We start from the raw sequence: 16,040 nt of genomic DNA on the forward strand, positions 1-16,040 counted from the left end.
CGCTCATCGCATCAATGAATTTGTCGATTTTAGAAGATAAAGTGCTAATCGAATCTCTTGATTGATTTTGATAATTAATAGTACGATTTTGATTAGCATTAGCATTATTATTATCTCTCCAGTTAAAGTTAGGATGATTTCTCCATCCAGGATTATATGTATTGGAATAAGGGTTATTATTTTGGTTTTGTCCTTGGACAAAATTTACCTGTTCAATTTCACTCATACCTTCGTAATCCACATCTGTTTGGATTGGCTTACCATTAGAATCACACGGTGCCATAAACCTATCAATTTTGTGCGATAAGGCAGAAAATTGGGCTTGCAACATCGCTACTGGATCAAGGTTCACTATACCTTTAACTGATGATGTTGTTGAGGATGATGGTTTCGCTGATGGTATGTGTCCACGTTCCGCGGGCCACATACAGCTGTTGATTGCCATTTCCTCCAAAAGTTCTCTTGCTTGGGCAGATGTTTTCTTCATGAATAACCCTCCAGACATAGCATCCAATGAACCTCTAGTTGTAGGATTTAGTCCATTGTAAAATGTTTGCATTAAAAGTTCAGCGGGCAATTGGTGGTGTGGGCATAAACGTTGAAGTTCTTTAAAACGTTCCCAAGCCTCATAAAGAGTTTCATTATCATTTTGAGAAAAAGATGTTAACTCTTTAATGACTCTTGCGGTTTTTGCTAAAGGAATTTTTTTTGATAAAAATGCTTGGGCTAATTGCTCCCAAGTCTCAAATGTTGCGGCTGGCATAGAAGTTAACCATTTCTTTGGCTCGATCCTTCAAAGTAAAAGGAAAAAGGCGAAGATTGATTGCTTCTGCAGTCACATTTGGTATTTTAAAAGTGTCACAAATTTCTAAGAAATTTGTCAAATGGGTATTAGGATTTTCGTTAGGTAACCCATAAAACGTTACATTATTTTGCAACATAATAAGCAACGCATGCTTAATTTCAAATTGATTTGCATTAATTTGGGGTCTAACTATACTGTTTGTTACACCGGCCACTCCTGGCCTAGCGTAATCCATAAGTGTGGCCATAACTTCTGGCTCGGTAATTTTAGTTTTTATTGGGGTTTTGTTTTTCTTTTTCTTTTCTTTCTTGTTCTTTTTAAGAATTCTTTCAATTTCTGGGTCAATAGGATCTGGTGACGTGCCCGAACTTCGAGAACTGCGCATGAACTTGAAATTTCGCACGAACCGAAACTACCTACAAAACAGAACTTGAAAAATAAATATGTTAGTAATTGAAAATAAATAAAATGTAAAAGTTTGAATAAGTATGAATAAACCTAGATTCGTAATAAAACACGAAAAATTTAAAATTTTGTCAAAAATTTTGGCATTCCCCGGCAACGGCGCCAAAAACTTGTTGAGCGATTTCCGCAAGTGCACGGTATACGCTTGTAGTAATAAAAGATATCGATCCCATAGGGAACGTTTTTTAACAAAACTTATTTATAATCGGTTAAATTTACTTTTAGGTTTATAATATGGAAAAATCGTTTAATCGGTTTTGGTTTTGAAATTGCTAGAATGAGAATTAGATTAGAATATGAAGATGTTAGAAAGTATCTGATTAAAAATGAATTTGTAAAACAGGAACATTTTAGTACTTTAAGAAAGTAAACAAGTATATTTGTTTGCATTAAGCAAAGAAAACAACTTTAAACTTTGTACGAATTATAAAGATGAAATAAATGACGGAACCTCTAATTAATTGGCTTTGAACGTGACAAAACCCTTATCCGGGATAATTGCCCTTAACCAAATTAAAACTCTACCGAGATAATAATTTGCCTAAGTGTTCAACAAAGTTTCCTTGTAAAGATTTTGAATTAAACTACGTTTTAATGAAAACACCAGCAGTCACTTTAGTGGATTGGTTACCATAAGTGCTGCATAAAAATCTATCGAATAGAACGGACTTTATTAGATGAAATATAAATTGATACAATTTTACAGAGAACATGGAGCATTGAATTCTTCGACGGTGTGTAAGTGAACGGGTTGTCAATCATTTCCTTGGGTTTCCTTAGAGTTTGTCAGGCTCAGGGGCGAATCCTCTACTCAATCTTCTCGCTGAATCTTCGTAATAGAGACTGGGTCGGTCCACTACCAAAATGTAAACTAAACTGGAACAATGTCTAAACGCTACTGAATTTGTTATTATTTTGTAAACAATGTGTGTACATCATATTGCTTTTGAACAGAATCGAAATCTAACTTCTGAATCACTTGATTCGGAATTTCTGCATAAATTCTACACTAATCTCTTTCTTCTACACATATAACATTATATATCATTATATCCAACTCTCCATCAACTCTTTATTTATAGATGTTGAAGAGTCTTGATTGAAGTGTCGTGTCCGTTGTGAAGGATCGTGTCCGCTGCGAAAGGACGTCTTTATCCACTTGAACGAACGCGTTTCATCGAAAACGAAAGTGTGTAACTAGGCTTCTAAAATCTCCTGCTTGTACCGAGAATATTAAATTCTCTACCGAGAATGGGGGAGCATCAATTGTACTTCAGACGAAGGGAATGAGAGGCTGAGGGACGCGTGTCGCGACCGTGAATTTGGGGGCCGCGGTCGCGGCACGGAGCATTTTTCACTTCTTCGCTCTCGTTCGTGTCCTCGACTTGGCGTTATTAATTTTCGTCGTCTTCGACTCCTTTTGTAGGGCTTTTCTTCTATTTTTGAGCTCTTTTTACTCCTATTTGGATTTTACCAAATATTTATGTACCTTGCATGAAAGAAACATATTCGGGAGTAAAAGCTTTCTAAACAGTTATAAATAGCATAAATTCGTAGCAATATTGATGTAATTATTGATGATATTTTAGGTATATTTTGGGCTTAACAGTAGTCCTTGAAGGATATAGTGATGCTGACTGGAATACCTTATCAGATGATTCCAAGGCTACTAGTGGCTATATTTTCAATATAGCTGGTTGTGCTGTTTCATGGAAGTCTAAGAAACAGACTATTCTAGCTCAATCAACTATGGAATCAGAACTGATTGCACTAGCTGTGGCTAGTGAAGAAGCAAGTTGGTTGAGAAGTCTGTTAGCTGAGATTCCCCTATGGGAAAAACCGATTCCAGCTGTATTGATCCACTGCGATAGTACCGCGGCTATTGCTAAGATTCAGAATCGTTATTACAACGATAAGAAACGACAGATACGTCGTAAGCACATCACTATGAGAGAGCTACTCACTAAAGGAGCTGTTAGAGTAGATCACATACGCTTAGAAGAGAATTTAGTCGATCCTTTGACGAAAGGATTAGCTAGAGAGAAAGTCCAGAATACGGCAAAGAGTATGGTGTAGGAAAATAGACAAGCCTAGGCGTAGCGGAATAATAAAATTTTATCTATTTTATCTATTTCCTTTTTCTAAGATCTGTTAATTGTTATTTCATATAAAGAAGGATAGAAAGTAATACCTTTAGTGAAGAACTATCTACCGTTGCAAACCAAGTGCCCGCAACTTCTTATTATTAACTCGTGAGCAACGAACATTTTGTTCAACACAAAAAAACAAAACCAATCAGTAATCAACCTTTAAAGTATAGCAATCGCAATGATTGCCTCTAACAGAAATCGATACGAGATCAAAGAGGGAGTAAGAAATAAAGTAAATTAGCCGAGACGACGGAACGATTCCTGCTCTTATTCTTTGTGTTTACCGAATTTTCTCAAAACTCTAGTCCTAGTTGTGTTAGGTAATTAATTAATTAGGATCTTATTCCGAATAGGATTCCTAATTAGATAATTAAATAATCACTTTACTATTATCTAAATAATAACTAATTATATCTAGATAATTATTATTAATCAAATTAATAATTAATTAATGTTAGGGATAATTAATTAGAGTTTCAATCACATAAAAACTTCTAATTAATATTATCAGATAATCCTTTAATTTAATTCATAACCATAATGAAATTATAATTATTAATCAAATTAATTTATCCCCTAATTAATATACAAATTTCGGCCCATATATACATGTCTCACTAATTACATTTTCGTCCTCCGATTCCAAGTCCCATATGCGACCCATTAGGTTCTTTATTGCCACTAGCCGTATATATCCTTTGAAATTATTCATCACGATTAATTCCAATATATATATAATGGAATACCATCGTGAGCTGTTGCTAGCAGAACCTATAATATTCCCCCAGAGCAATTAAGAAGTCAGATTGATAACTGACGTTAACCTTTCTGCATTAGGTACAATATAATACGATCCTTCATCAACTATATCCCGTCGATCAATTCCTTATAACCATGGAACGTGTCAAGGTTAAATATAACGAAGAGTCCGGTTTTACTTGTACAGGTTGAATTCACTCTGAAAGATAAGTTAAGTGAAATATCCATTTCTACTCTTAACTCTATCACCTTGCAAGGATTGCAGTTAATTCACCACAAGCGGCCATTTGGATATATCTCCCACTTATCGGGAGTGACGAATGCTCAATCTGACATTAACTATTCTGCAATTACTTTGTGTGATACCCAACCCTGCTCTCACACACCCCAGGCCCTCACCTGTTGGATCGTGCTCGCACATAATCAAAGTATCAGACTCCATAATCCAGAATCACTAATTAACGAATGTCTGAGTCTGAGGATTAGTTATACCTACTAATACCAATGAGATGAACAGTTGACACATTAGATAAATCAATCCATTCTATTATCTCAAGTGGGTCCCAATCCTAATGAACTCCTTCACCGGATCCATGTAACTGTCTAGATATCTGAATATCTAAAGCTTGTGAGATTAGCTTTCTGTCTCGACAGAAAACATTGTTACATGCAAGTCTCAACAGTGATATGCCAACCCCTATAACATATTAATTGACTTGGGTTGATTTTAAGTTTATTAATCTTATTATAAAGTATAGTCTCACTTCATGCTTGTATGAACACTTTATAACTACTTAAATAAACTTAGGATTACTTTCTTTATGAAAGATTTGTGCCTTTATATATAGTTATATTTTAATGCTATATATCTGATTAAACAAATGATCAAATAAACAATTTATTCATTAATATTAATATCCTAAAACAATTGTCTTTAGGACACTAAACTCCAACATATGGGACTTATGCCCCTACAGTGATGAGTTACACATAATGGTAACCCAACCTATAGACTAGAGATCCCAAGAAATATGTTCAATGAGTACTAACAAGTTGTGGTGTAATATGTGTCAGATCATGCAATTTGAAGCATGAATATCCTGAAGCGATGTGAGGTTGAGATAATAGAAACTCTTAATGAAGTTTATACTCCATTTGGAGTGAAGTACATAGCTACAGGAGTACTTTTGATAGACTCACCTATATGAATGTGGAAGTGAGGCCACTTCCTATGAGTTTAGGGCAAAACTCTAGAGCATTCATTATACCGGGATAGACGTGCATGGCCATAAAGGCACGGGCTACTAGAACTACACTCTGAAAAGGTTATGGCGTGATATAATGTCAGAGATAGAGTTCAAGACTACGAGTCACTCTAGTAAAATCTGAACTATACTCACTATGCAAAGGTTCAAATCGAAAGATACCTCTGTTTATGTCTGACCTTATGTAACTGCTCGGTAAAACGTTTTTCAAAAATTCTAGTGGGGGATTGTTGGGCTTGGCCCAATTTTAATTTGTGAAAAGAGCCCATACATTTGAATTTTAAGATGGAAAGTATCTCACATTGCTTTCAAAGCACTTGGTGGAGATATTTATTAAGGAGGTCCTCACATGCTTGGGGTGTGCCCCAAGGGGTACCCACTTTTGTGAAAGGGTGAGGACCTACCTCCTTGGTTGACCACCACACGCGCGCCGTCCGTCCGTCCGTCCGAACCGAACCGGGTTAGGTTGGTGTGGTGTGGTGTGATGTAAAATCTATAATTTTTTATTGAAAAAACTAATAATATTTTTTATTAATTTCGTATTTAATTTTTATTTAATTAAATACCCTGAATTAGTCTTTTCTGAACGTTTTTTAACGTCTCTTTTTCTGAACGTGTCTCTCTCACAAACCCAGTCTCCTCCACCTTCCTGATTTTCCTCCCACCTTCTTCTCCACTGAATCAGAGCTCAACAGCTCTTTTTCTTAGTATAAATAGGTGTGAGAGAGATTGGTTTATATACATTAATTTTATCATTCAATTCTTACGAAATTGAGCAAACTGAGAGTGTAGACAGAAACGAAATTGTACGGTTGCAATTCAAGTTCGTATTATAGATGGCTGTTTTATCCTGGAGGCGACCAGAGTTCATACTGCTTGTAATTTTCCGGCAGTTCCGCGAACGTCTTAAAGAAAGCGACATTGTCCGCGACTCTGCCCATTTAATTTTTGTTCGGCCTCCTGCTATTTTTATATTCCAGTTCCAACAGAAACTGTTCTTGATTCCCCAATCTTTGCAAAAGAACTTGAATTCCTCGCAATTGAACCGTGTCCCATTGTTAGTGATGATGGTGTGGGGAATTCCAAATCTTCCAATAATATTATCTCTGAAAAAATCAACCATTTGTTCGACGGTAATTGTTGAGATGGCTTCAGCTTCCACCTATTTTGTGAAATGGTCCACTGCAACCACTATAAACTTCCTTTGTTTCTTGGTTAGGGGAAAGGACCAACTATGTCAATGCCCCATGTGGAGAATGGCCAAGTGATGCGAGTAAAAGGAGCAAGTAAAAGAGGATGAACATTCATGGAAAAGAGCTTCAAAGTCTTAGTGTTGATGTTAGGGTTGATGTTAGAAAGGGGGGTATAAATAGGAAAGAAATCTTATTGTAATGGCACCTCGTTTTCCGCCACCATCAGTTTTTATTCTCTGTTTTTATATTTTCTGTCGGAAGAATGTTTTTGGGAAGAACAAGCTGTTCACTCATGATAATGAGTGAGTAATCCTTTTTGCAGGTCTAGCCAGCCATTTAAATGGTGACTGTAAGTATCTTTTATTAATTAATGAAGTATTTCTATCCATGATTGAGTGTTATTAGTATGCTTAAAGAATAGATTAGGATCAAGTCTATTTTATGGTTACCGAAGATGGCATGACGGTGCTCCGACGTAACGGAAACAGCTAATCAGCATATGTTGTAGTGGACGGACACGAAAACTACCACATATTGGGTTTCTTTATGAATGCTTCCTGTTGCTTAATGCTTGTTTGTATGTTAGCACAAGGACACTTGGTTAATATCACTCACTTAGAATCTTTGGAAATGGGACACCGGACCTTAGTGACCGATGAGGGAGAGACCCAACTCAGGAATATAGATCTACTTCATTAAACGATAAAGGTTAGGCACAGTTGTTCATAGGCGTATGGCTAGGTCTGTGCCTGTTCATCTTGAATTCATTCCATTTATTACTGTTTAGTTTTTGTTTATGTTAAGTTTGATATTATTCACCCACTCAAGATCTATATCTAACACTTAAGGTAACTTATTCTTCTCACTAAAGTCCAATCCCTATGGAATACGACACTTGGTCTTACCAAATACTGCACATGACCTAGTACACTTGCTAGCGTCCATATTTAACAAACCAAGTTTTTGCGCCGTTGCCGGGGATTGTTTAAACTGAAGTTTTGAAGAATTTGTATGCTTATTTCGTTACCTGATAACCACCTATTTGCCCAGTTTTTGTATTTCGATTGCTAGTTTTGTATGCGAAGAGCATGTATTCCTATCCTTCTTATAGACATTGAGATAGAGAGAACATGCAGAAGAAGGAGAAGACTACTCAGACAAGCTAGACGCATCAGAATGGATCGCGAAATCGAAATACCAATTCAGGGACAGGGTGAGAACCATGAGGAAGGTCATGGTGAAAACAACAATAATAATAATGGTAACCAGAGGTTGCAGATGAAGGATTACTCCAGACCATCCACTGGAGGCCATTCGTCATGCATCGTCATACCAAACGAAGGAAATCGCATGTTTGAAGTAAAAGCTTCAATGATTCAGATGTTACAAACAGTTGTGCAGTTTGGGGGATACCCAAACAAAGATCCAAATGCTCACATCCAAGATTTCGTCACAATGTGCAACACATTCCGCACTCATAGAAATGATAGTGATGAGGTTATCCAGCTTAAACTGTTTCCCTTTTCCTTGAAGGATAAGGCAAAGAATTGGTTGAAGAACCTACAACCAGGATCTATCACGAACTGGGAGGAAATGGCTACCCTGTTCATAATGAAATATTTTCCTCCCAGACAAGCAATCAAGTTGAGGAATGAAGTCTCACATTTTTTTCAAGAAGAGGATGAATCCTTATCTGAAGCATGGGAGAGATATAAAGAATTGTTGAGAAGAGTACCGAATCATGGCATACCTATGTGGATGCAAGTTCAGAACTTCTATAATGGAGTGACCAACGCATACAAGATACAAATTGAATCTGTTGCCAATGGAAATCCGGAGGAACTGGAACCTCAAGCATTGTACGAGCTAATTGAAAGAGTGGTCAATACCAGCTATAATTGGCACTCGGTGAGAGGTGATGGAAGAGAGTCACGAATAACACAAACAGTGAGGCAATAACCAAACTATCCTCGCAAATGGAACAACTGGTCAAAACAATGGGAAAGATTAATGTCTCAGCAGTCAACACGCAGCTCTCTGCCCCTATGGAGATATTATCACCCGATGGTTGTGATTTTTACAGTGGACCCCATCGACCCATAGATTGTCCAGGAACCAAACCAGGTGCATCAATGCAAGAACAGTGTGATTTCATCACTCGCCAACCATCGAATCCTTATTCGAATACATATAACTCAGGGTGGAGAAGTCATCCGAATTTTTCTTGGCAGGATAATCAGAGGCAACCAGCCATGCAACAGCCTTACATACAAGAAAACCCACGAACATCATATCCACCACAACAAGGCAGCTCATCTAACCAACAATATCAACACCAATCAAATGCTCAACAAGAAGGAAAGCCTGATTTAGAGTCCATGATGATGCAGTTCATGAAGCAGACACAATCATCCATAAAGAATCTTGAGACTCAAATGAAAGAATTTGCCACAACCATATCCTCAAAGGAAAAAGGCGCCCTTCCAAGCAACACTGTGACCAATCCGAAAGAAGAAGTCAATGCTATCATACTATGGGGAGACAAGGAGGTATCTGACATTGGTGTGAAATCTGCTGCAGGTAAAGCAGAAGGAGCAAAGTCTAGTGATCAAACACCTGCGCCCCAACAAAGAAAGGATAAACAGGTGATTGAAGATGAACCAGTCGCACTTCATTATAAACCAAGAGTTCCATACCCAGAACGACTGAAGCAGCATAATTATGAGAAGAGACACAAGAGCTTTCTGGAACAATTGACAAAATTGCACATCAATATACCGTTCATCGAAGCCCTGTCTGAAATGCCTATGTATGTCAAATTTCTGAAGGATCTGCGCACCAACAAGAAGAAATTGGAAAGTGTAGCTATGGTGCAACTAAACAGGGATAGCTCACCGATCTTACAGGCCAAACAACAACTTCCAAAGAAGCTCAAGGATCCAGGGAGTTTTTCTATACCTTGTTCAATAGGACCACTCACTATTCAAAATGCTTTATGTGATCTAGGAGCCAGTATTAACCTTATGCCATATTCAATTTATATGCAATTAAGTCTAGCAGAACCAAGACCAACTAAGGTCACGGTCCAACTAGCGGATCGGTCAATTCGATACCCCAAGGGTATAATCGAGGATGTTTTGGTTAAGGTTGGAAATTTCATATTGCCTGTTGATTTTGTTATAATGGATATTGCAGAAGATTTGGAAGTTCCAATAACCTTGGGACGACCTTTTCTAGCAACAAGAAGAGCTGTCATTGACGTACACAAGGGACATCTTGTTCTGAAAATAAATAACGAAGAAGTAGTGTTTAAGATGCATGAAGTTGTTCGATATGCATCAGTCTCTGATGACTCATGTTATTTCCTTGATACGCATGATGACAATCTCTTCTTGCAGGAACAATTCGATACGGAGAAACATAAAGAGGAGGAACAAGTGTTTGATTCTGAACAAGAAGGAGGTAATACTGAAGGAACCATCGATGAAGAAGAACATGATATTCTTCCTGAAATAGACCTCAAAGGGGGAGACGAAGAAAGATGCCCTGAACTGAAACAGTTGCCCGATCATCTAGAATACACATTTCTGGATCCACCAAACAGTAGACCAGTGATTATTTCGGCAACATTGACAAAGGACCAGAAGGAGCAATTGCTCACCATCCTAAGAAGGCACAATGAGGCTCTAGTATGGAAAATAGAAGATATAAAGGGAATCAGCCCAACAATTTGCATGCACAAGATTTTAATGGAAGAAGATCACCGACCAACTGTGCAACCGCAAAGAAGGCTAAACCCACACATGAAAGAAGTTGTGAAGGCAGAGGTGATCAAGCTCATCGAGGCATGAATCATTTACTCAATTTTAGATAATATGTGGACCAGTCCTATCCAAGTTGTTCCTAAGAAAGGGGGAACCACCGTGGTCAGAAATGAAAAGAATGAGCTCATCCCCATAAGGACAATCACAGGGCGGCGGATGTGCATTGATTACATAAAGCTCAACGAAGCAACAAGAAAGGATCACTTCCCCTTACCTTTTATTGATCAGATGTTGGAGAGACTAGCTGGTTATCAATTCTATTGTTTCTTAGATGGATATTCGGGGTACAACCAGATTCATATCTGCACAAAAGACCAAGAAAATACCACTTTCACCTATCCATATGGGACCTTTGCGTACAAACGCATGCCATTTGGGTTGTGCAATGCTCCAGCAACATTTCAGAGATGTATGATGGCCATATTTCATGATATGATTGAGAAGACAGTTGAGATATTCATGGATGATTTTTCTGTCTATGGAACATCATTCGAAGTATGTCTAGAAAATCTAGAAGCTGTTCTGGAGAGATGCATGGAAACACAACTAGTCCTGAATTGGGAAAAGTGCCATTTTATGGTGACAGGCGACATTATGCTTGGACATAAAATATCAAGCAAAAGATTGGAAGTTGACAAAGCTAAAGTGGAAGTAATCGAGAAACTACTTGCGCCCAAAACGGTCAAGGATATTCGAAGTTTCTTAGGCACGCTGGATTCTACAAACGGTTCATCAAGGACTTTTTGAAAATCGCACAACCACTCTGCGCACTGCTACACAAGGAGACTGACTTCATCTTCACTGACGAATGCAACCAGGCATTCGAACATATCAAGGAGCTGTTGACACATGCACCTATACTCACCTCACCAGATTGGGATGCACCATTCGAGCTCATGTGCGATGCCAGTGATCTCAGTGTAGGGGCTGTTCTCGGAAAATGAATTAACAAACAGTTTAAGCTGATACACTATGCAAGCAAAACTCTAAACGAATCTCAGCAGAATTACACAACCATAGAAAAAGAGTTGCTAACGGTGGTCTACGCATTCGACAAATTTCGTCTTGTGCTGTCCAGAGTGACTGTTTATACTGACCACTCTATATTGAAATACCTGTTCACTAAGAAGGATGCTAAACCATGATTAATACGATGGTTGTTACTCCTACAATAGTTCGATTTAGAGATCAAAGACAAAAAGGGATCTGAAAATCTAGCAGCTGATCACTTATCCAGAATAGAAGCAACCATGGAGATCGAACAACCCGAGATCCTTGACCACTTTCCTAATGAAAAACTGTTTGCAATTTCCACACTTCCTTGGTTTGTTGACATTGTGAATTTCTTGGCTTGCAAAATAAAACATTTTCGATATTTAACAAATCAAAAAAGAAAGTTTTATTCTGAACTTAAATATTACATTTGGGAGGAACCTTACCTATTTAAATTATATGCAAACCAGCTCCTGTGAAGGTGTGTGACCAAGGAAGAAGGCACGGAGATTTTGCACAAATGCCACAAAGCGGAATCAGGTGGACATTTTGGGGCAAATCGAACAGCTGCTAAGGTATTCCAGGCAGGTTTCTTCTAGCCCACTATATACAACGATGCCCAACAATTCGTTCAACGATGCAATGAATGTCAACGCACAGGCAACATCTCTGCCCGAAACGCCATGCTTTTAAACAACATTGTTGTTTGCGAGATTTTTGATGTATGGGGCATCGATTTCATGAGACCATTCCCCATCTCCTTTGGGAATCAGTATATCCTGGTCGCAGTGGATTACGTGAGTAAATGGGTGGAAGCATGTGCATACCCTTCAAATGACGCAAAGGTAGTGATTAAATTTTTAAAACAGCTGTTCACCAGATTCGGAGTGCCGAAGGCCATTATAAATGATCAAGGTACTCATTTTTGCAACCAACTATTTGAAAAGCTCCTTCAGAAATACGTTGTCACACATCGTATAGCCACACCATAACACCCCCAAACAAGCGGACAGGTTGAACTATCCAATAGGGAGCTGAAGCGAATTTTAGAAAAAATAGTCAATTCTTCATAAAATGACTGGTGTCTAAAACTAGATAATGCACTGTGGGCTTACCAAACAGCATATAAAACACCCATAGGGATGTCCCCTTTTCGGCTCATGTTCGGAAAAGCATGTCACCTCCCTGTTGAGTTAGAACATAGGGCATACTGGGCACTAACATTTCTAAATTTTGATGATCATGACATTAAGCAGAACAGGTGTGCTCAATTGAATGAGATGGATGAATTCAGACTGTTCGCCTATGAAAACGCACTCAAATATAAGGAACAGACAAAAAAGTGGCATGATCAGCGTATTCAAGCAAAACACTTTCAAGAAGGTGAACAAGTCCTCCTTTACAATTCAAGCATGCGCCTGTTCCCCGGTAAACTCCGCTCGCGATGGTCTGACCCATTCACTATACACCACATATTCTCTCATGGGGCGATAGAAATCCAGAACACCGATGGATAGATATTCAAGGTTAATGGACAGAGTCTGAAGCCCTACTTGGCTCATGAACCTCCCGGAACAGTGGGCATCACCCATTGTTTGAGCAAACCATGACAAATCAAAAAGTTGGGGGTAAATAAAATTTAAATTTATTTCTTAATATAGTTTAATTTTAAATTCTGCAACGTAGTTAATTTTTTTATGCTAACCTTTTCAATTCCAGTCCACTTTTTGAATAAACATGCTTCTACATACATAGGGAAGTACGAACAATCATTCCTCTCACCAACCCTCACCACACGCGAGACAGCCACCGCCCGAGCCGTCTTGTCCTTTAATGAAGATTTGTCAGACGGCAGGCCCTCAGTCACAACGGTCACATGCATTGATGTGGCTACCCCTCTTTCCAAACATGGCAATTTGATTCCCTATTCTCACGGTGGAATAAGAAAAGTAATTGGTCCAAACGGTTGCAACCATCCTTAACGGTTCATTCTCCTTCTCCATCGTGTATAAAGGTCTCACCTTTCTACTGAAACACCACTTTTCCTAACCTAGAAAACCACCAACTGCTGTTGATACTCCACCATAGCACGAAAGAACACGAGGTCCGCCACTGCCACCAAGGGCAAGGAGAAGAAACCTGATGTAAGCTCTAGTACCCAAAACTCTCTTGTCCTCTCAAAACAGCTCTTAACCTTTTTCGATGAGATTGAGCAAACCAATTACGAAACTTTCCAAAACACGGAGCTGTGCGCCACCAGACAAATATGCTGGGAAAACTTGCGCGAGGTAGGTCTAGACACAGAAGTCAAGCAAATGATTGAAGGTGCTAATTTGGCTAAATTTCTGGCCATCGAGGAGTTCACATATCACGAACTCACAATGGAGTTCATTTCCACTTTCCAACGCGGTGTCAAGTACACTGACCCAAATCATCACAAGCGCTACCAATTTCGGTTGATGGGGAACCACATGAACTGCTCCATCAACAAAATGAATGTATTCCTTAGCTTGGTCGACCAGACCAAACTTGAAGAAGAACCCTACCTATCGGCGCACAGAGAGATCCCCCAGGACTTCAACGCTAACTCCTTTTGGCATGCAATCACTGGTCACACCGATTATAACCCCATTTCATCCAAGGCCTCAGGTATCGAGAACTATTCCCTGAAATATTTACACCGTATACTCGCTGGTTCACTTTTTGGCAGGGTCCATCAAGCCACGGTGCCATCCGCGAACCTGTTCGCTCTAGCCTGTTTACGAGACCGAAAGCCGCTGAATGTTGGGTATTACTTTGTTGAGTACATTGCGTCGCTGCAACAGAAGAAGAATATCACTGGCCTGTTCTGTGGACCATTCATCACCACCATCATCCAGAATCTGGGATTTTTCGATCCCAAGTACACTACACTAACCCTTGGTCCAGTTATGGAACCATTAAACTTGCAGGTGATGAAGAGGATTGAAATCTGTTGCGATATCAAAGGAGTTTGGTACCTATGGCAGGAAGCGGAGCTGCTCAAGAAAAAGGACAAAGACGCACCTGGTCCATCCAAAAGACGAAGGTCCGAGGATTCCATGCCAGAACCTGTTCATGTCACCCCAATACGCACCATCCCAGAATAACCACCAACCGGGTGATGATGATAAGATCTACCGCATTGCCGCTAGGATGATCATGGAGACCATCCTCATCAACATGCGTGTAATGGAACAAAGGATCAACTCTTATGAGCAAGAAGTGGAAATCCTACGAGCCAGAATAGCCATTCTAGAAGGGAATATCCACTCCGCACCAAAGCCACATGTATCCGATGAATCACAGAGGAGCCCCATCAAGCACAATGAACCAATTGAAGAAGGACCCACACCAACTGTTGCAAAACCCACTGCTGACGACGAGGCAGAGTCCTCCCAATCCCCAACAGTGTAAATGTCTCACTCTCTTTCTCTCTATCCTTTGTTCGGCTTGCTGCTGCTGTTGTTTTCGCGCGATCTGTTGGCGTCTATCTCCTACCCAATTGTCTTACATTAAGGACAATGTGTTGGTTAAGTTGGGGGTAGGGGAACAACGTCTTAGCAACTGTTTGACTGTTCGATTATGCTGTGATATTTTGCCTTGCTCTGTTATTTTATTCCCACTTATAATTTTTGTTTGCTCCTCGCTTCACATTAGCACCACCTCACAAAAACAAAAACAAAGCACAACACCATAAGCACCATGTGTGCTTCACCCACCACTCACCCATCCATCTTCATATTGGGTTAAGTTGATCAAACTTTGAGTAGTTAAGTTGCCATGCAATTTTTTTTTTTGATGATGTGATAATCGATGATGAGTAGTTGAGGTTGATCAATTTAGTATGTGAAGTTCTTGATCATGTTAATTGTTGACCAGGTGCAAACAACCAGTGAGGCTTGTACCTAAATCTTGCACACTGTTGCAATAATATTATTGAGGAGTGGGCTTTGCATATTTTAGGTAGGTTAGATTTTGCCTTGTTTGCCTTTCAGTAGAAAGAAATGAATCCTGGCACAAGAGGATGAACATCCAACCACTTACCACCAAACACCCATACAAACATCCATAGCTGGAAGCTGGATATTAAAAGAAAAGGGCCATGTTTCCAAAAACCTATCAAATGGGACACAGTCATATAGAAAAATCCTTGTCAAAATAAAAGAAGGAAAACTTTTCCCTCTCAAATGTTCAAAAGAAAAATGAAACAGGAAAGCCTAGAAACAATGACAAACCAGCTCTTCAAGCTAAACCGATCCACCTTCACCACAAAACACCTGCTCTAATCATAAATTTCATCGACCATCCAAACCACCCCTCACCTTTGTGATGATTTCGAAAGTGCCAAGAGAAGTTTCGAGTATCTGTTAGACAAGAAGGCAAGTCAAAACTTATTCTTTGTACGCATAGCTATCGAGTGGCTTAAACACCCCATGATTTGAGAGCAAACACTATGAGAAATGAGCGAAATCCCAGAAGTACTAGGAGAATGATTAACTTCTGATCAGGGGATTCACTAGCTAGTTGAATCATCTTGAATTACTCATCATAAGAATATTAGAATT

The 16,040-nt window shown here is 39.1% G+C and overlaps 2 non-coding genes across 2 annotated transcripts; one reads left to right on the forward strand and one right to left on the reverse strand.

The window, feature by feature from the left end:
• Positions 1-575: 575 nt before the first annotated feature.
• LOC136205010 (small nucleolar RNA R71) lies at positions 576-682 on the forward strand. The gene has a single exon (XR_010675818.1). It is a non-coding gene; the product is annotated as a small nucleolar RNA R71 (small nucleolar RNA).
• Positions 683-8,278: 7,596 nt separating this feature from the next.
• Positions 8,279-8,385, reverse strand: LOC136204288 (small nucleolar RNA R71). The gene has a single exon (XR_010675134.1). It is a non-coding gene; the product is annotated as a small nucleolar RNA R71 (small nucleolar RNA).
• Positions 8,386-16,040: the final 7,655 nt, after the last annotated feature.

This window comes from Euphorbia lathyris, chromosome 8 (genome assembly GCF_963576675.1).
Source record: "Euphorbia lathyris chromosome 8, ddEupLath1.1, whole genome shotgun sequence".
In the NCBI taxonomy this organism is placed as follows: Eukaryota; Viridiplantae; Streptophyta; class Magnoliopsida; order Malpighiales; family Euphorbiaceae; genus Euphorbia; species Euphorbia lathyris.